The sequence below is a fragment of the Siphateles boraxobius genome, unplaced genomic scaffold (assembly GCF_051911475.1).
Source record: "Siphateles boraxobius isolate OS27281-9 unplaced genomic scaffold, OSU_SipBor_1 3, whole genome shotgun sequence".
In the NCBI taxonomy this organism is placed as follows: Eukaryota; Metazoa; Chordata; class Actinopteri; order Cypriniformes; family Leuciscidae; genus Siphateles; species Siphateles boraxobius.
The window spans coordinates 14,632,983-14,654,523 of NW_027508919.1; positions in this window are offsets into that span (position 1 = coordinate 14,632,983).

Sequence of the window (21,541 nt, forward strand, 5' to 3'; positions counted from 1 at the left end):
ACAATGCTAATAACCATGGAAATGCATCATCAGTAAGACTCCTTGTTAATAAAGTATCTGGTAAGAATCTATTCTATATTAACAATGTATTAAATCCATTACACATTAATAAACCTCAGAAAAAAAAGAAAAAAAATGAAGTGATGTCTCATGTCAAGTGAATTACAGGTCATTGGACAGGCGTCCAATCACAACTCACTTCCCGAAAAGGGGAAGTAACCAATGACATTTGAGGTTATTAAAAAAGTAAGTCCTGCCCCTTGACTGCCAAAAATAAAAGTGTTTGAGCAAGCAAAAGCAGCAGGTGAGAGAAGATCAAGCGCAAGAGCATGTGCAATGATCATGCATGTGAGGGCTTGTATTGCGTGCAGATGAGATGTCATAAACGTTTCCTCACATGTAGATCTTTTATCCTCTAGTGGAATTCATTTACTGTGCGCGCCAGCATCAGTTGTGCACTCGGTTCTTTTAGGCATTGATTTGCCGCCATAGAAATTGAAAATTGGAAAACTCAGATGAAAAAATAACGTTTTAGTCGCATAAAATTGGTTAATGGCAACGTCATTTTGCAACAGTTTTTTATCGACATTTATAAAATATCTGTAATGGAAACGAGGCTACTGTTTGTCTGGAGATTGCTTACAGTATACTCTTGTGTACTATTTTGTTATTTTTTGTTCTTCTTTGTCGTTCGTTCGTCATCTTTGCTTTATTTTTCGCAAAGCATTATTTTGTTTCACTTCACGCTATGATAAAGAGACATCCACTCTTGCATTGCGTGTTCGTAAATTTTGGAGGTGGAGCAATGAAGAGAGGGTGTGTTTGTTTGGGTTGATTTTGAATATTAACATCGTTTCTCAGAAATCGCCTACTGTCTGCTCCTTTATATGTAAACCTGACATCTGTTAGTCAAGAAGATATTGTTAGATGTTGTTTCATTATCATATGTGACCAGCTACATCATTTTGAGTCATTTTTTGACCCAGCTTTAAATTTTTCCACTGAATTTAAAAAGAAAACTCTAGTATTTTCTAATGCTATACTTTAATTGATTAATTTTGTAAACACTGGACGATTAAATGATAGATTATATATTTCAGTAAGTTTCTTTCAACAAGCATTCTGATGTTTAAGGTCTTTTTTTGTGCTGTAACTTAGTAAAGAGTTACAGCCCTCTTTATTTGGTTCTGATATTTGAACTGTGACAGCTACAGCACTCTCTCCCACCACATTAACCCTCTGGGGTCCTTCGGTCCAAATGGACCCGACTCATTTAAATATTTTTTTTTTAAATCATAGCTTCATCGGAATGGTCTGAAATTTGGTGACTTTTTTGGTACTTGGTATATGAACATCCAAAAAAATTGGGGACAGGATTTGAATAATCTAAGTGGTTGTAAAAAAAAAATTGTCACACTCAGGACCTTCAGCCCAAATGGACCCGGCATAGGAAATGAATGGGAAATTGGCAAAAATGTGAAAATACCGAGTTTTTTTGTGCGTACAATCTACAAATCAGCCACAATCCAGAAAAAAGCACACAACAGTGAAGGGGTGAATCTATAAAACATCAAGAGTGCAAAACAGACACATCCACACACACACACACACACAAACACACTTCTATACATAAACAAACTAAAAAATTCAGATTTCATATGTGTTTTGCATTTTTAAAATGCTCAGTTTGTCCACCAGATGGCATCCATCTCATTTCAAAAATTGCTTTCATGAGGTCTAGGCTTGACACTAAAATGAAATACAGCTTAAAAAAAAATAAAAAAATATATATTTTTTTTATAATTTTCTATTATATTCAATGGGGGGGGGGGGGAATTGGGGGAAAATGGGTCATATTTATTGCATAAATATTAATAATAAATCATAAAATTATCTCAAAACACCAAAAAAGAAAAGAAAAAATATTATAAAAAACAAGTAAAAAAAATTATGATTTTCTTTTAATAAATACGAATCCCACCCCTCCGGCCGATTTGGACCCGAAGGTCCTGAGTGTGACTCTGAAACGAAGGATCCCAGAGATTGTCAGAATGAGATTTATTGTTTCAATTTTTTCAAGTCAAGTCACCTTTATTTATATAGCGCTTTTTAAAATACAGATTGTTTGAAAGCAGCTTTACAGAGATAACAGGAAAATAATGTTGTAATAGTATTGTTAAATATAAAATTAAATGTTCCCAACTAAGCAAGCCAAAAGCCAATGGCGAAGAAAGGCGAAAAAGGCGACATAGTAATAGCATTTACATCATTTGTAAGCTGATACTTATGTTAAAAATAATATAAAACAGCAACTAAATCTGAAAAACTTTCAAACAGATACATGGTTCTAAATCATAGTCTCACGTTGAGCTTGCAGGGGTCCTGCTCTATAATTATACCAAAGTCACATTTAGCTCAACTATTTTAACATTCAGTAGATTCATTGGGTTCAGCTTGATCTCTGAGCGAATGTGTGACACACAGCTTGAAGCATTCATTTGAATAAATCCATAGCAATGAACTAGACCGCACAAAAAATACCTTGTTGTGTCTTGAAAACAGAATAACAGACTGTTTTCTTACAATCAAAGTGTAAGGGACACAAAGGTGGGAGGAAATATGAGGGCCAATTGCATTCTCTGTTTTTCATCTTGCTTCAAATAACAGTGCAGAAAACAACAGTTGACTGACAACAGGATACCTGTATGTTACCTCAGTCTTTGGCATCTCTTTTGTACACAAACACTGTCACAACCAATCCCTTCTCTCTCATGTCTCCCCCCTATCAATTGTCATGGAAGCCAAAAATGTTTTTGTCGTCATGTTTTTACAATTGCAACCTTTTTTCCGCTCTGCCTATTTCCGTAGTATTGACGAGAAATGAAAGGAATTGAGTACAAGATTGACTGTTTTAAGCTCTTCACACCTTAATTCTTCATATGGTTATTTTCATTTTTGTTATTCACAGCTGTAAATGTGTTACCTATCTGCAACTTGCACTTTTATTTGCTGTATGCAAATCATCCTGTAGCTGCTGACTGAAATCATACCCCTTCTTGTCCTCCTGTTTTGGGGAAATTATGACAAACCTGTAGCTTTCCAGACTATTATTAGTTAAACTTTAGTTAATTTTGAAATAAGTAGCTATATTGCAAGTTGCTAAGAAAAGTACCTAACTACTGTAGCCTCTTATGCTATTCAAAGAGTCAATATATATATATATATATATATATATATATATATTTTTTTTTTTTTTAAAGGGGTCATATAATGCCATTTTTGTACAAGTTAATATGAATATTTAGGGTCTATTTAGGGTCTGCATGCTTTGTAATATACTTTTATTAAAAATTACCATTAGTATTGTAAGAACACACTAATTTTACATGGTCAAAAACAGCTCTGTTTTCAGCACGCCGTTTCAGTGCATACAGTAGGTGGACAACCAGAATAATGCTTTTACCGCCGGCGTTCTGCCGCGGCGGTAAAATTTGGGGTGTATTTGCTGCCTTTTACCGCTAAGAGGCGCTACAATCACAGACTTTGAATATTGTCTGTTTATTCTCTCTATTGCGTAATCTGCCGCCGCGCCGCGGCTCATTCAGAGCGATTGAAAGATGGTAGCAGATGAATTCAAGTGAAACGTAGTTAAAATAATTAATAGTCACAATACTGAAAATATACCTCAGATTTCTTGTCAAATGTAGTTGTACAGTCAATCGCTGCGCTCGTTCCCGTTTTAGATGTGTTTTTTGTGTTTTTCACAGCATTCACGCTGAAAACCAATGCTGCCGCTCAGTCTTTTTGCCACTCAGTGTGGCGTGGCCTCAATCACTCCAGCTGACGGTGACGTCACGCGCATTCCCTCTATAAGCATTCTGGTTGTCCACCTACTCTATGCCTTTAAGATAATGAGCTTTGCTCACTCCGCCCCTCTGTTCTGTGGGGCGTTTTGACACAACGCACATGGCGTGTTGCCTTAAAAAAAGTTGAGGGTATATTTTGCAACAAAAATGGCAGCGGGAGTCTCTGAGGACACATCTGTTCAACCGTATCAATTTGAACCGGAGTCGGACCCGGAACAAGATGACGCCCCGAAGCAGTTCAACAATTAAGGCTCGAACAGGACGTTTCTGAATGGTTGGTTAACGTAATGTCACTTTGATCTATTTTTGTAACTTATGTACTGGCAGGGTAACTTAGAGTAGTGATATACAGACACTATGTGTTTACTGATGTATAGGTTAGTTCATTGACAGATTGATGTTGAAAAACTTTTTTTTGGTAAATGTAACCTGCTTGTCACTGATGCGTAACATTATCTCAGTGTTAGCAAAGTCCTTTTATATAAATAGTGTCTGCCAGATATGGGACCAAGTCACACATGACTGTGCAAGTCTCAAGTAAGTCTCAAGTCTTAACCTTCAAGTCTCAAGTAAGTCCCAAGTATTTTTTTCTTGGGCAAGTCAAGTCAAGTCACAGGCTATGTCAAGTCAAGTCAAGTCATAGCCTGTGACTTGACTTGACCTACTACAGGACATGTCAAGTCAAGTCCTGTAACTTACTAATTTAAAGAAATAAAAATGTATACAAAAATGTGATGATGTCCGACTTGTTTTATGAAGAAAGCCTTAAGTTTTCAAAAAGCATTAGACATATGACCCACTATTCTGCTTCATAGTCAAGTCAAGTCAAGTCAATTTATTTATAGAGCACAACATAAACACAACATTAGTTGATCCAAAGTGCTTTACAGACGGTCAAAAATAAAAATTAAAAATTAATAAAGAAAACTATTAATAATAATAAACGAATAAAAGAACATTTCTACGTACATTTACACAGTGTACCATACACAGCGTCACTCAAATGCAAGAGTATAAAAATGAGTCTTTAGGCTAGATTTAAAAGCATTGAGCGATGGAGAGGCCCTGATATTAAAGGGTAAGCTGTTCCAAAGTTTAGGTGCAGCAACCGCGAAAGCTCTGTCGCCTTTTGATTTGCAACGTGAACGAGGAACTGATAAAAGAAGCTGGTTACAGGATCTTAATGACCTAGAGGTTGTATGTGGCTGGATAAGTTCATAGAGATAATCCGGGGTTGATTTTTGGAGAGCCTTATATACAAAAAGAAGGACCTTAAAATCAACTCTAAACTTGACAGGGAGCCAGTGCAATGAAACAAGAACAGGAGTAATATGCTCCCGTTTTTTTGTTCCTGTCAGCAGTCTGGCTGCCGCATTTTGGACCATCTGAAGCCGAGATAGAGTGCTTTGTGGAAGACCGACATATAGAGAATTACAATAGTCCAGTCTAGAAGAGATTAGTGCATGGATGACAATTTCAAGATCTTTTTGAGAAAGAAAATGTTTTACCTTCGCAACAGATCTGAGGTGGAAGAAGCTACTCTTTACAACCGTGTTCACCTGTTTATCGAATTGTAGTGAAGGGTCAAAATAGACCCCTAGATTTTTTACATAGGGTTGTAAGCTATCACTGAGGGAGCCTAACCTACTTGTCAGAGTAGTATTGAGTGCAGTGGGGCCTAGCAGAAGCACCTCAGTTTTGTCAGTGTTTAGTTGCAGGAAATTGTTCGCCATCCAAATTTTCACTTCATCAAGACATGATAAAAGGAGTTGTATAGAGAAATCATTTTCAAGTTTGATTGGAAGGTAAAGTTGTAGGTCATCGGCGTAGCAGTGATAGTTTATGCCATGTTTCTGGAGAATGGAGCCCAGGGGAAGCATGTAGAGTGAAAACAACAAAGGGCCAAGAATAGAACCCTGGGGAACACCATAAGTGACGGGTGCAGTAGGTGAGGTAAACGACCCGATATTTACTGAAAACGTCCTACCCTTTAAATAAGAGTTGAACCATTGTAATGCCGTGCCTTGAACCCCTACTGTATATTGAAGTCGTTTCAAGAGGATGTCATGGTCAATCGTGTCAAAAGCTGCACTCAGATCTAGCAGTAACAGAATGACAGATGACCCTGAATCAGTAGACAACAATAGATCATTTGTAACTTTAAGCAAGGCTGACTCTGTACTGTGAAGTGCTCTAAAACCAGATTGTAACTTATCCAAAATGTTAAAGGCATCTAAGTAAGAAGTAAACTGTGAGAGCACTGCTTTCTCTAAAACCTTTGAAATGAATGGGAGTTTAGAAATTGGCCGGTAGTTACTAAGAACAGATGGATCAAGGTTAGATCTTTTTAGCAAGGGCTGTACAGAAGCATGCTTAAAAGACTCAGGGAAAACCCCAGTGGACAGAGAACTGTTTATAATAGTTAAAAGCGCAGGGCTAATAGTGTCTAATACCTCTCTAAGCAAACGGCCAGGCAGTACATCAGATTGACAGTATGTCACTTTCATTTTGGAAATTAATGCACTTAATTGAGACTGAGACACTGGTTTAAAACTAGTAAAATTACTAGAAGGAGAGATAAGGGGAGAAACAGCCGTGTCAGAAGGAGAGAGGCGAGATCTGATATCTAGTATCTTCTGTACAAAGAAACCTAAGAATTCTATACATATTCATATATACTATTCATAAGTACCATGTTGACAATATGACATGACGTGGTTTAATGTAACCTAAACAATGATTACCAAAATTTCTCTCTCATTGCTCCTCATAACCACTGAAAACGGTCAAAAAAATCGAACCAAAAGTCAAATTATTATGGACGTTATCTGACATTAAGCATTTCTGCTTCACATTTTCAGCATTGCAGCAGAGCGTCTTTGGGTTGACTCCCCACGGTTCTCTTGGGCTTTATACATAAGTCATAACGTGAAAAGCTTTATGGTTTAATGTACCTAACAACGATCACCAAATTTCTCTCTCATATTGCTCCTCATAACCACTGAGAACTGTAAAAAAAAATCTAACCCAAAGTCCAATTATTATGGACGTTAAGTTAAAAGTGGTGGGTTCAAAAATGAAATCTGGTGGGTACCCACCGTCGTCACCGAAATCGAGGTGGTTGGTTAACACTTGTTGGTAGCAATTGTTTTTGTTACAGATCTCGGAGCCTAGGCTGCCTACAGAGATGTTTTTTTGTTTTTTTTTGACGGCCTGCTTATGGGGCAGGCAGCTAGCGGATCGTTAGGAAAGATTTGATGAATGTGATCATTTATGTTTGGGCCTTTTTTGGGCCAGAAATTATTACATTAGCTAACTACTAACTAAGCAGATAACATTAACAAATTGACAAGCACTTACTGGGCAGAATGGCTCTTCAAATGACGGATGAAATTGGAGGTTGTCGTCTGGCTGTCCGCGATGTTGATATTGCATGTCTTGCAAAGCGCTGTTCGGCTTTTCCCTTCTTGCGAATACTTTTTGAAGCCGAAAGCGATGACCCTCGGTACCCCTCCGGCTGACATGTTGATGTGATAGCTGATCTAAGTGGGCGTGGTGTGTGTAAGGTAGGAGAGGGCGTGACTGATGATAGTGTCATGATCCAGTCATGACAACGCTATTCTCAGCCTGCGCTCCAGCTGGATCAACTTTATTTTTTAAAATAATTTATATATTTTATATTCAAACTGAAAACATGATGTGATTAACACTTAAGTCATTCAAGTCATCGTTTTCAAGTCAAGTAAAGTCCTGAGTCTTTAACTTCCAAGTCCGAATCAAGTCTCAAGTATTTAATTTTTTGTCAAGTCAAGTCACAAGTCATAAAAATAGCGACTCGAGTCGACTCGAGTCCAAATCACCAAGTCACAAGTCCCCATGTCTGGTCTCTGGTGTTAGGTAAAACTGTCAGTGCTGAAACATTAACCATAACGCGTTGTTCATTATAAACGTGGGATTATGAATTTTACTGAGAACGTCGTAACGTTACATAGAAAACATGCCGTAATATACCCTGAGACCTGAGTGTAAATATTAGCCGCATTCATCGTGAAGCGTGCAAGCGATTTGCAAAGATTAATATTTAAAGGTTAATAAAACGTTACACTCACTTCTTCTGGAGGTGCAGCAAGAACACGAATAGTTGGTACCGATTCTGTTTTCAGGACCAGCTTCTTAGCAAAACCAGATTTACACTGACCCTTGTTTAGAAAGCAGTCTGGTGAGAAAGGATTAGCGCAAACATAAAAGCATTTACTTAGATCGTTGGGATATTCCCTTCAAAAATAAAACTGCGTCTTCAGCGGTTCGAATTTAGGAACACCAAAATGACTGCTGTGTTCGTTAATACAGCCTAGAACAGAACACCACAATCGCTTAGACGCCATTCTGCTCAAGTGTATCAACAATGGCGGACTACGATGACAGCTCGCTCAGGGCGGGTCTGTGTTGAAACGCTGCCGTAAATTATCAATTGTGGGAGGGGCGTCCGATTTATTGACGTCACAAAAACGAACTGCTCAATTTGAGGCAGGGTAAAACATATAAGGAAATTAAAACAAAAACACTGGATGGATTTTTATCATTATATGATGGTTGTATACAGGCACTTCCAACACACATTTCATTACAATCAACTTGTAAAAGTGCATGTACCATTATATTTCCCCTTTAAATAATATATATATATATATATATATATATATATGTTTTTTTTCTGATTTGATTTAAAAATTACGGTGAGAGGTTTAAACTTAAATGGTTGCATTGAGTGTAAACAGAGATCAGAGTAAAATGGATTATTGAAAAGCCTGTGGTTTTGCAAAGATATATGTTACATAACACTGTACACATTTCACTTTTAATAAAAATGAATATCATCTGATTTAATTTGTGTGTGTGTATATTATATATATATATATATATATATATATATATATATATATATAATATACACACACACACACACATATTATATATATATATATATATATATATATATATATATATAAACACAGCAAATCCTTCTGGTTCTCGAATCTGATTGGCTGAGAGGACTTTCCAAAAAAATTCCCATGGTGATACTGGTAGAATATCATATGGCTGGAATTGTAAAAATTTTCCCTCTTTTCCACCTCGCTTTTAAATTGGTTATGAATATCTGTGGTGCCAAATTAGTGCCGATTCGGAGGCGGCATTTGTTTGAATGGTGGATTCATTATTATACTTACTGAAAAACACAAAAAACAAAACAGTACATTGATAAACTCGCCTATATTAAACATGTATCTTTTATTAACAAAACTATATTAACAAAGCACTGCATACACCATGCTGCTAAATGTAATGCGACTCCTGCTGCTGATCTGTTCTGCTCTCGTTCAGGTCTCGCTGAATTGAGCAGACACGTTCAGTTTTTAATTGTAGTGTCTGCTTTCTAACTGAACGAAATGATTTTTATTAATATAAAAAAATTCAAACAACGGTGGGGGGCGGTGCAACGATGGGCAAGTGATGCAACCAGTTTGCGGCTGAACACCGGTAACTAGTGATGTTACATTTGGCACTGAAGCTTTAAAGTGTGTATCGAGTATGCAGTGACATTTTTCATGAAGCTCCATGCCAGGGCGCGTATTGTTTTCAGAGAAACACGTGATAAATGAAAAACGAAGCCTCACTTTCTTTCCAGTCACGTGAATGCTTCACTTTGCGTGTCAGAATGTTTGAACCCAGACCACTACTCTACAGGTTTTTGGAAGTTTAAGTCACTTTACTAACTTTTTAACCCCTTAAACCCGAAGTGTCCCGCCGGCGGGAAAAATCCCTAAAAAATACTTTGTTGTACTATGTACTGCAATGTGTCAAAAACATCATAAAGCTCATGAAACATTCACAGATCGTTGAAAATGGCACATCATTTTTTACAGCATATTATTACAATTAAAATGAGCCCAAAATGAACATAATCTATTGTGTTGATGACAATATATTCTCCATGGAGGAACAATTTAAAAAATGCCCATTAGGGGGCTTCAAGGACTGAACAAAAAGGCTATCTTGGTTCCAAATGCTGTAACTTTTGATTCCTTTATCCAATCACCACAAAATTGACCTATGGCAAAGCCATGCCCTCAAATGCGATGAGCCAATCAAAAGTGTGCATAGCTAACCCAATACACTCGGACATTCTCTGTATCCTCGTCCATTGAAATGCATTGCAGTTAGTCAGTTTTCATCGTTTTTATATGTTTTTTCTTGTCATTTTAAGTTTAAAATGGTCTAACGGTGAACATCAAACTCCGACACTAGGTATCCTGAGAGGCTGGGCGACGGTGTGTATTTTTTACCTTTTCCCAAGCCACATCTCAACCGAGATAAGTGTCTGGATTAAGTTATGCGGTAGACCACAACACCAACTAAACAAGGATAAACTAAACAAGGATGTCTACATCTGTTCTAAGATAAGTCAACAACGTATTTGAACCTTATCTTTAACATATCTAACGTAACGTTAGCCTAACATTAGAATCACTGAATGATTCATGTAAATACTGTAGCACTAAACTAACGGAGAGGTACTCTTGGTAAAGATGGTAAAAAGGCTTGTCCTGGAAACGTATGAAACTTAGACCTGTACATATTTAATTTGATCATGACCCATTAATTACATATTGAAGCACAACATTTTAGGCAACTTTCTACCAAAATATAATCTATATAATCTTTCTGTCTCCAATAATCATCAATTGCCTCCTGTGAAATGTGTCCTACTGTGACAGCTGCCATAGCGCCTGTTACCGAATGTTGACTGTTTGTCCGAGTGACTGGAGGGCGCGTGGCTTAGCCATAGGTCAATTGTATGACCTGCCACAAGGTGGTGCTGTTTTTGATACTCTTGATGCTTCGACTCTTTTCCCGAAACATTCAGGGGAAAGCCTCAGTGCTTCATGAGGCTTAATTTGCCCATCCCTACCGGTAACACCGACTATAGCATCAAGCCTAATATATATATAAGAGTACCTCTCCGTTAGTTTAGTGCTACAGTATTTACATGAATCATATATATATATATATATAAATGAACATAAACTAAAGACTTGACTATGAAACTCACCAACAGAAGTTACAGATAAAGCTAAACGAAGATGCATGGCAAACATAAGGGCTTAAATACACGGACTACTAACAGAGCCCGTCTACGGAGAGCATGTCCACTCCCTATTACGTCTTATTGTACCGAATTTTGGTTGTAGTTCCACCAGAGTTTCACTGGGGGCGATCGCCCATGAGTGCAAAATGAATGGGAGTCTATGGAGCTAGACGGCTAAATTTGTCTCTTTCACCCGATTGCCGTTGAAAATCTCAGATTTGACACCTACTGTGACAGCTGCCATAGCGCCTGTCACCGAATGTTGACTGTCTGTCCGAGTGAGTGGAGGGCGCGTGGCTTAGCCATAGGTCAATTGTATGACCTGCCACAAGGTGGTGCTGTTTTCGATACTCTTGATGCTTCGACTCTTTTCCCGAAACATTCAGGGGAAAGCCTCTGTGCTTCATGAGGCTTAATTTGCCCATCCCTACCGGTAACACCGACTATAGCATCAAGCCTATAAATATATATATATACAGGTCCTTCTCCAAAAATTTGCATATTGTGATAAAGTTCATTATTTTCCATAATGTAATGATAAAAATTAAACTTTCATATATTTTAGATTCATTGCACACCAACTGAAATATTTCAGGTCTTTTATTGTTTTAATACTGATGATTTTGGCATACAGCTCATGAAAACCCAAAATTCCTGTCTCAAAAAATTAGCATATTTCATCCGACCAATAAAAGAAGTGTTTTTAATACAAAAAAAAAGTCAACCTTCAAATAATTATGTTCAGTTATGCACTCAATAGTCAATACTTGGTCGGGAATCCTTTTGCAGAAATGACTGCTTCAATGCGGCGTGGCATGGAGGCAATCAGCCTGTGGCACTGCTGAGGTGTTATGGAGGCCCAGGATGCTTCGATAGCGGCCTTAAGCTCATCCAGAGTGTTGGGTCTTGCGTCTCTCAACTTTCTCTTCACAATATCCCACAGATTCTCTATGGGGTTCAGGTCAGGAGAGTTGGCAGGCCAATTGAGCACAGTAATACCATGGTCAGTAAACCATTTACCAGTGGTTTTGGCACTGTGAGCAGGTGCCAGGTCGTGCTGAAAAATGAAATCTTCATCTCCATAAAGCTTTTCAGCAGATGGAAGCATGAAGTGCTCCAAAATCTCCTGATAGCTAGCTGCATTGACCCTGCCCTTGATAAAACACAGTGGACCAACACCAGCAGCTGACATGGCACCCCAGACCATCACTGACTGTGGGTACTTGACACTGGACTTCAGGCATTTTGGCATTTCCTTCTCCCCAGTCTTCCTCCAGACTCTGGCACCTTGATTTCCGAATGACATGCAAAACTGAGCAACAGTCCAGTGCTGCTTCTCTGTAGCCCAGGTCAGGCGCTTCTGCCGCTGTTTCTGGTTCAAAAGTGGCTTGACCTGGGGAATGCGGCACCTGTAGCCCATTTCCTGCACACGCCTGTGCACAGTGGCTCTGGATGTTTCTACTCCAGACTCAGTCCACTGCTTCCACAGGTCCCCCAAGGTCTGTAATCGGTCCTTCTCCACAATCTTCCTCAGGGTCCGGTCACCTCTTCTCGTTGTGCAGCGTTTTTTGCCACACTTTTTCCTTCCCACAGACTTCCCACTGAGGTGCCTTGATACAGCACTCTGGGAATGGCCTATTTGTTCAGAAATTTCTTTCTGTGTCTTACCCTCTTGCTTGAGGGTGTCAATGATGGCCTTCTGGACAGCAGTCAGGTCGCCAGTCTTACCCATGATTGCGGTTTTGAGTAATGAAACAGGCTGGGAGTTTTTAAAAGCCTCAGGAATCTTTTGCAGGTGTTTAGAGTTAATTAGTTGATTCAGATGATTAGGTTAATAGCTCGTTTAGAGACCCTTTTCATGATATGCTAATTTTTTGAGACAGGAATTTTGGGTTTTCATGAGCTGTATGCCAAAATCATCAGTATTAAAACAATAAAAGACCTGAAATATTTCAGTTGGTGTGCAATGAATCTACAATATATGAAAGTTTAATTTTTATCATTACATTATGGAAAATAATGAACTTTATCACAATATGCTAATTTTTTGAGAAGGACCTGTATATATATATATATTAGTGCTGTCAAACGATTAAAATATTTAATCGCGATTAATCGCATTAATGCCATAGTTAACTCGCGATTAATCGCACATTTTTATCTATTCTAAATGTCCCTTGATTTCTATTTGTCTCATTATTTTTTTAATTTTAATGCTCTTATCAACATGGAAAAGTGGATCAGCAGTAAGTTTGTTCTTAGCTGTGGTATCCATGTGCTTCTGTCTGAAGTCATCCATTGTAGAGCTTAGATCGGGCCCAAAAAATCAAGCCCGACCCGAGCCCGTGCGCATTGTGTCCGAGCCCGGCCCGACACATAAACTGTAATTATGAGCCCGAGCCCGATTTAAACCCGTCCATTTTTTTAATACGTGGGTCGTTATAACTGACGTTCTCAACTACTTTCTATGTTACTTTCTCCCGCCCGCAACATTTTTGTCCCGCTCCCGCCCGCAAATAGACTCTTTTTTTGTAGGCTACCTCCAAATACTTTCACCTACGTGTCGCCACCATACACATCAGCATAAATGCTCCTGATAAATTATTTGTTATTAAAGCATTAACACACAAACCACTGTTATAACATAAAAGCAAGCAGGCTACTGAGTGCATGGTTTGGCATTACTGAGTGCGCGCAAAGTGTGCTCCCTTAATAATTCCTAAAAAGCTGACATCAGTTCATCGCAATCTCACACATCTGTTATTATCAATGAAGCTGACTGCACAATGTATCTTTCATAATATATACACTTTGTTTGTTATAATTTGAGGATTTGCCAGTATACAGAATTCAGCACTGAACAAAAAGTCAGTTTTGAGCGGTGAGGGGAGTCTATTTTAAATGCTTCTGATTGGCCATTGCGTTCAAGAAATCAACACAAATGTCTGTGATTGGCTACATCCCTCAACGCTGCAAACATGTTATAAAAAGAAACTCTGGCCTGTAAATTGTTTCTATTTAGTTTTAGTTGTTCTTGTTGCTTTTCTGCAACATATGAATAAAAATGTATTAGTTTTTATGTTTTATTCATAGATATTTCTAGTTTGCGGGAGTCCCGCGAATCTTTTTATTCTCCCGTATCTGCACACAGAGTGAGTGCATTACCGCTCGAGCCCGCCCTCGCACACGGCCATCAAATCTAGTCCCGCGCCGCACTCTATTGCGTTGAGAGTGCACGTCTCTAGATCGGCGTCTCGCGCTCGCGCCATCCACTCAAAACGTAACGTTAGCCTACTACTCTTTGGCCGGCGCGCAAGCCCAAACAAGTACGTGCGGCGTGCCTGTTGTTTTGTTTCCGGTCTAGCTATCCGGTGTGATGTTGTAGTTGTTCTAACGTTACTAGTTGTTGCAACAGCATTTGATAAAAATACAAAGTTTGCTTGGCCAAAAAGAGCGTTAATTTGCGATAAAAAAAATTGACGCCGTTAAAATGTGTTTGCGTTAACGCCGTTAATAACGCGTTTAACGCACAGCACTAATATATATATATATATATATATATATATATATATATATATAATGAACATAAACTAAAGACTTGACTATGAAACTCACCAACAGAAGTTACAGATAAAGCTAAACGAAGATGCATGGCAAACATAAGGGCTTAAATACACGGACTACTAACAGAGCCCGTCTACGGAGAGCCTGTCCACTCCCTATTAAGTCTTATTGTACCGAATTTTGGTTGTAGTTCCACCAGAGTTTCACTGGGGGCGATCGCCCATGAGTGCAAAATGAATGGGAGTCTATGGAGCTAGACGGCTAAATTTGTCTCTTTCACCCGATTGCCGTTGAAAATCTCAGATTTGATTGTAGGTTTTGCAAGTTCAATATGGGTTATATGTCGAAAGTTGAATGAACGAGTATTTATGTCCTTTCGATTTCTTACAGGTTGAGTTGTTGTTGCCCATAACACGCTAGCATTCTGCTAATGAACGCTGATTGGTCAGTGAAGGACTGATTAGGACCAGAGATACCGCTTGATGGCATCGTGGCATTCAAAGCTGGACCAGAATGTGTGTGTGTGTATTTTCGGTGTGGTCTTTTAAAACAACAAAACAAAAACTCTTCTGGCACGTGTATTTACTTGTGTCAGCTGTGTTGTCGATGCCTCGAGAGAAAAGAAAGTGCAGAGCACCAAAGTCACTGAAGGATTGCCGTAAACCAGTATCTCTGGTCGTACAAGGTGTATGATGTCATTGCCATTTTAAAATACTTTAAAGCAAATAAGTGACTCTAAAAAATCTAACACCCAGCAATGTGTAATTTCTTTGCATCTCCTTTCGATTACAAAATTCAAATTACTAGACTAAAAATTATATCCTGAGGCTGCGCGGCAACGCTCTTCATGGGGCTCACAAATGGATCTCATGACTGCTGAGGCACATTCCCGGGATTCCTCTGGCAGTTCTGATGTTCTCCCACCTCGTGCGGAAGCCCGCGGACCCGATGCTTGAGCTGACTGCTTCCGAGGAACTAGACGTGCTCAGGATCGAGGGCGGGGATTTGGGGATGACCCATGCCCCCGCATATGAGGAGCTGGTAGAGGTTGCCTCTCGTGCTGTGGCCCGTCTTAACATCAGTTGGCCACATGAGAGGCAGGAAGCGCTCGTGAAAAGCAAATTAGACGAGCGCTTCTTGCAGCACAGAGAGCAACCTCAGCATCGGGGCTTGCCTTTCTTTCCCGATTTACACAACGAGTTGTGTAAATCGGGAACAAGCCACATTCCTCGCGTGTGTCTAACCCCCCTGTGCTTAATTATAGTAATATTTTGGGGGCGTGAGAGAAAGGTTATGGGACGATGCCTCGGGTGGAACAACCATTAGCCATCTATTTATCTCCTGAATCGGCATCGTCCCTAAAAGCCCCGGTGCTGCCCACTAAGCCATGTAGAGATACATCCTCCTTAGTGGGCAGGGCATATATGGCGGTGGGTCGGGCTGGTGCATGTTTACACACAATATGGCAGTGTTACAAGCTTACCAGGCCGACCTTCTTAAAAATATTGATGAGGGCGAGGGACCAACTCCAGAAGATGTAGCGAAGTTGAGGAAGGCTGCAGATTTGTCTCTCCGAGTCACCAAGGAGACGGCCCGTGCCATCGGCCGCTCCATGGCGACTATGGTGGTCTCAGAGAGACATTTATGGTTAAATCTGTCGGGGATCAAGGATAAAGACAGGGCTTTTCGCCTTGATGCCCCGATTTCACCTTCTGGCCTGTTCGGCGACGCTGTAAATACAGTCGTCGACAGGTTTCAGGAGGTGAAAAAGCAGTCTGCAGCCTTCAAGAAGTACTTCCCTTGCCGCTCCAAATCTAAGAAGCCTGCCCCCAGTGGGCAGCCGCAGCAAGCCACCAGCTCCTCCGCCTACAGACAGGCGCAAAAAGAGAGCGTTGCGTCTAGAGCCCCTCCTCAAGGAGCATGGGGGCATAGACGGCGCTCTCAGGCGAAGCCTCAACAGCAGTAGGGCGACCCGAAGGCCATCCTGCAGGCTAAAAAGGCTTCATCTAAGAGTTCCTAGCCAGCCTAGGTCCTCTGTGGGTAGCCCCACCCGCGGCAGAGCGATCAAGGTCGCCTCCTCTGCGGAGGCCGCAAGAAATCGATGTCGACTTCCCGCCGCCAAGTGCGCTTCGGGTTGCATCGGTTTCCAGCGAACGCGCGCTGCACTGTCCGCCCCACAGGCTTACGGCCAGGCAGCAATAGCGTCCGCCCATCGAGAATCATTTTCGATCGAAAAACTGCCTGGAGATGTTGGCGGTGTTCCGAGCTCTGAGGAGCTTCCTGCCGGACCTCAAAGGTCATCGTGTCCTTGTGAGGTCAGACAATTTGTCGGTAGTGGCCTACATAATCCATCAGGGGGGTCTGAGGTCTCGCCCTCTATGCAGACTGGCACATCAGATCCTCCTGTGGTCCCAGGGGAAACTGTTTTCTCTAAGAGAAACATACATCCCGGGGAATCAAAATCAGGGAGCAGACATCCTGTCGAGACAGGGGCTGAGGCCCAGGGAATGGAGACTCCACCCCAAGGTGGTGGAGTCAATATCTCAGAGGTTCGGCCCAGTGGAAGTGGACCTATTCGCGTCTTGAGAGACGACCAACTGTCCAGTGTGGTTTTCCCTCATTCATCCAGCGCCGCTGGGGTTGGATGCCATGGTGCAGACGTGGTCGAGGCTGTATCTGTATGCATTTCCCCTGATCGCTCTGCTCCCGGGAGTTCTAGAGAGGGTCCTTCGCAACGGGATCAGTCTACTGCTGGTAGCCCCGTTGTGGCCGGCCCGAGTAAGGTTCTCAGACATTGTATCGCTCCTAGATGGCCTTCCGTGGGAGATTCTCCTCAGGAGGGACCTACTGACACAGGAGAGGGCTCAATATTTCGATATATAGCTCAATATTTTCAATATTTCCCTCGGCCCGAGCTATGGAAACTGTGGGTCTGGCCCCTGAGGGGGCACGGTAACTAGAGGCCAGCCTATCAGCTGTAGTAGTGGAGACCATACTCTGCTATAGAGCTCCCCCCATGAGGAAATTGTACGGCTTAAAGTGGAATGTCTTTACCAATTGGTGTAGAGAGTGTGAGGTGGATCCAATTATCTGCCCAGTGGTTTCAGTTCTGGAGTTCCTCCAAGATTGCTTTTCAGCTGGTCTTACCCCATCCACACTCAAGGTGTACGTGGCTGCCATTGTGGCTTTCCACGCTCCTCTGGGTGATGGGCCTCTGGGGAGACAGCAGTTGGTCGTACGTTTCCTCCATGGGGCTTGGAGGATGAGACCAGCGGCTCGTACCAGGGTTCCCACATGGGACCTGGCAGTGGTTCTCGAAGGGCTGGCCGAGGCCCCCTTCGAACCATTGGAGACCGGCTGAGGCCAAGAACCTTTTCCTGAAGGTGTTTTTTCTGTTGGCCATTACTTCTCTAAGGAGGGTAGGAGACCTCCAGGCACTCTCCATATCTAATGGGTGCCTGGAGTTTGCTCCAGGCAACATTAAAGCCATCTTACATCCCAGGCCGGGCTATCTGCCCAAGATACCATCTAATGTGGCACGGCCTGTGGTTCTGTAGGCTTTCCATCCTCCACCTCACGTGACGGCAGATGAGGAGAGACTTCATCTGCTCTGCCCTGTCAGAGCTCTAAAAAATTATATTCAGAGGTCCTCTTCATGGCGGAAGTCGGACCAGTTGCTGGTGTGTTTCGGGTCACCCAAGAAGGGTCTTCCCGTCTCCAAACAGACCCACAGCAACTGGATTGTCCATTCAATTTATTTGGCCTACCAGGTGCGCAGTTTGCCTTCACCTTTGGCCGTGAGGGCTCATTCAACCAGAGGCATGGCGTCCTCTAGAGCCCTCCACTTGGGGGCCCCGATCCAGGAGGTCTGCGATGCAGCAGGATGGGCCACCCCCCATACCTTTATTAGGTTTTACAGTCTGGACATTCTGTCTACGTCTGGCACACTTGTGCTCTCGTACTAAGTGTGCCTGTGAGCAGCTTCACTCTAGGACAGGCAGGGCGCGTTGTGACATAGTGGGTACTCGTTCCCCCAAAGTTTCATTTGACGCAGTTCGAGTTGCCTCGAAAGGGAACTTCTCGAGTTACGACTGTAACCCTTGTTCCCTGAGAAAGGGAACGAGAACTGCGTCCCTTCGCCACGCCTTCCCCTGCCTGGGAGCGCTTGCTTCATCAAAGAAGCTACCACTGTTGTGTGCCGGCGTCCTTTTGTAGCTTCCGCTTATGACGTGACGCATTACGTCATGACGCAACACCAATCAGGATTGGTCTAGTTTCATTCATGCTTCAGAGACGCTATTATGAGGGGCATTTCCCCCAAAGTGTCATTCGACGCAGTTCAAGTTCCCTTTCTCAGGGAACAAGGGTTACTGTCGTAACCCGTGACGTTCTCCCCTTATTAGACATTCTCTGCTACTAATGAGTAGACAACAGACACCTGTGCACAATCAAGACAATAAACCAATACGATCATAACACATGCGACTAGGGGAGCACATGGCAGGATCACATGACAAACAGGAACACTTGACAAAACCAGAAACAGGACAAGGAGCAATACTAAAACATGAACACAAACCAAACCCCAAACCGTGACAGCTTGTTGGAAAAGGTTGACTGGAATTACTGGAAAATAATTTGTAAAACACCTGAGTTACTGCCACGCTACTAAAAAGGTTTAGTATCTCTTATTTTAATTAGTTACTCCCCAACACAAACAGTCCTCTTATAGCTCATTTTCATTTTTAATGTGTGTCTTTCCTCCTTGATCATTCTTTTAAAAAGTTGTCCACTTTGTTGACAGACATATTAAAGTTTTAGCAGGCAAAATAACTGCAGGCAGTTATCAGGCTGAGACACCCGACAAAGCAAAGGAATCCTTCTGTTACGCAGTATTCTTCATGATGTATTTCTAAAACCACTCTCTGCGTTCGATTTCTTCCTGCTGCGGATAAAACTGTCAAGTGTGTGTGTGTGTGTGTGTGAATAAACACTTTAGGAGTGTTGCTCTGGCATCATGTCCGTATCATGTTAAAATTGCTCATCTGTCATGTCCTCTGTCTACTTGTCAGGTATACTAAGCTGGGGCAGGGCACAATGATTATCGCTGAAGTGTTTTGTCAGCCATTTATTTGTCTCCCTATGTATTTCCAATGCTCAGCGGTGTGCTGGATTTCCCAGCGTGACCTAGAATGATGACGTTAATGGAGAGAAGAACAGAATAAAGCCTGCATTTATCTGATAGGCAGAGTACAAAGTGAGGTTAGGACAAGTTCCAGTGTGGTAAAGGAAGTCTCCATGGGTTAAGAGATATTATGTTACTTTATGGTCAGCTTCACACTATTTGTTTATGGTTTTTATTTGTTGTTGTTTTTGTGTGTGTGTTTTTTTTGTAGGCTCTCATAAGCAGAATTGTACCTTGAGGGACATTGGCTCAGTGTCCAGAGCTGTAGGGGTACATTCTTCAACACGGTATCATAAGGAAACGTCCCTCTAGAGACCTTTATAACACACCACGTCTAGTAATAAGTCAATCTGACGCTATTTTCATGGTTGTTTCTGAGGATTCCGTTATATTCTACGGTAACACTTTAGAATACGGTTCCTTCGTTAATGAACAACTACACAAGAACCAATGAGTAACACAATATTAACAATCTAGTAACTATTATTAACTAACAAGAAACTCTGATTAACGAACTAGTAAGTAATAGCGCACAGATGAAAGTGGTAGTTCACTATTAACTAATCAATAACTACTATTTTTTTATGCTTCCCAGAGAACTACTGAAAATGTTTATTAACAATCTAGTAACTACTATTAACTAAAAATAAACTCTGATTAACAAATTAGGAAGTAATAGTGCACAGATGAAAGTCATACTTCATACTTTTATGGGAATTACTAATTATTTGGATCCGTATTCTAAAGTGAAGATCATGGGAACTAACTAGTAATGACTCAAGTGTTACATGATCTAGTCATGATTTGTGCAACCAATCACAAAAGTAATTTCAAGCGTTTGAGATTTTTGGTGAACTTTAGTATACTTTTAGAAAATTTCTTTAGAAATATAGTAACACTTGAGTCATTACTAGTTAGTTACCATGATCTTCACTTTAGAATACGGATCCAAATAATTAGTAATTCCCATAGAACTATGTAGTAACACTTGAGTCATTACTAGTTTGTTCCCATGATTCTTACAGTTACTAATGAAAAGCCAATAAAGTGGAGAATCTTCTCACTCACAAGACACACACACACACACACACACACATATGTATATATATATATATATGCTAGGAGACATACATAAAAACAAATTTTTTTGTGAGGTAAGTTAAATAATAAATGCAATCTATATGGTACTTGGATGGCTGATGAGGATGGCTCAGTCGCTTGGATGGCTCAATATGTTCCAGTCGTCACCGTGACTCTAGTGATTCAATGCCAGTCCAAAGGAATGCCAGAAAATTGGCCACAGGACAAGTAAGGTCCCGAGTCCCGACAACTGCATTTAAAAATCCATTTCTTTAAAAGTATTCAGTTGATAAATAGACAGCATAGGCCAATTATTAACAGCTTACATATTGATAATTTAAACAACCTTGTGTATTCGTTTACGGTAGCAGTTCAAATGTTAATGTAGTGCTAGTCATTTATCCTGCATTGGTTATTGATTAGTTTTGTATGAATTATGAACATTTTCAGTAGTTCTCTGGGAAGCATAAAATAATATGGTAGTTATTGAAGTACCACTTTCATCTGTGCACTATTACTTCCTAATTCGTTAATCAGAGTTTATTTTTATTTAATAGTAGTTACTAGATTGTTAATAAACTTTTTCAGTAGTTCTCTGGGAAGCATAAAAAAATAGTAGTTATTGATTAGTTAATAGTGAACTACCACTTTCATCTGTGCGCTATTACTTACTAGTTCGTTAATCAGAGTTTCTTGTTA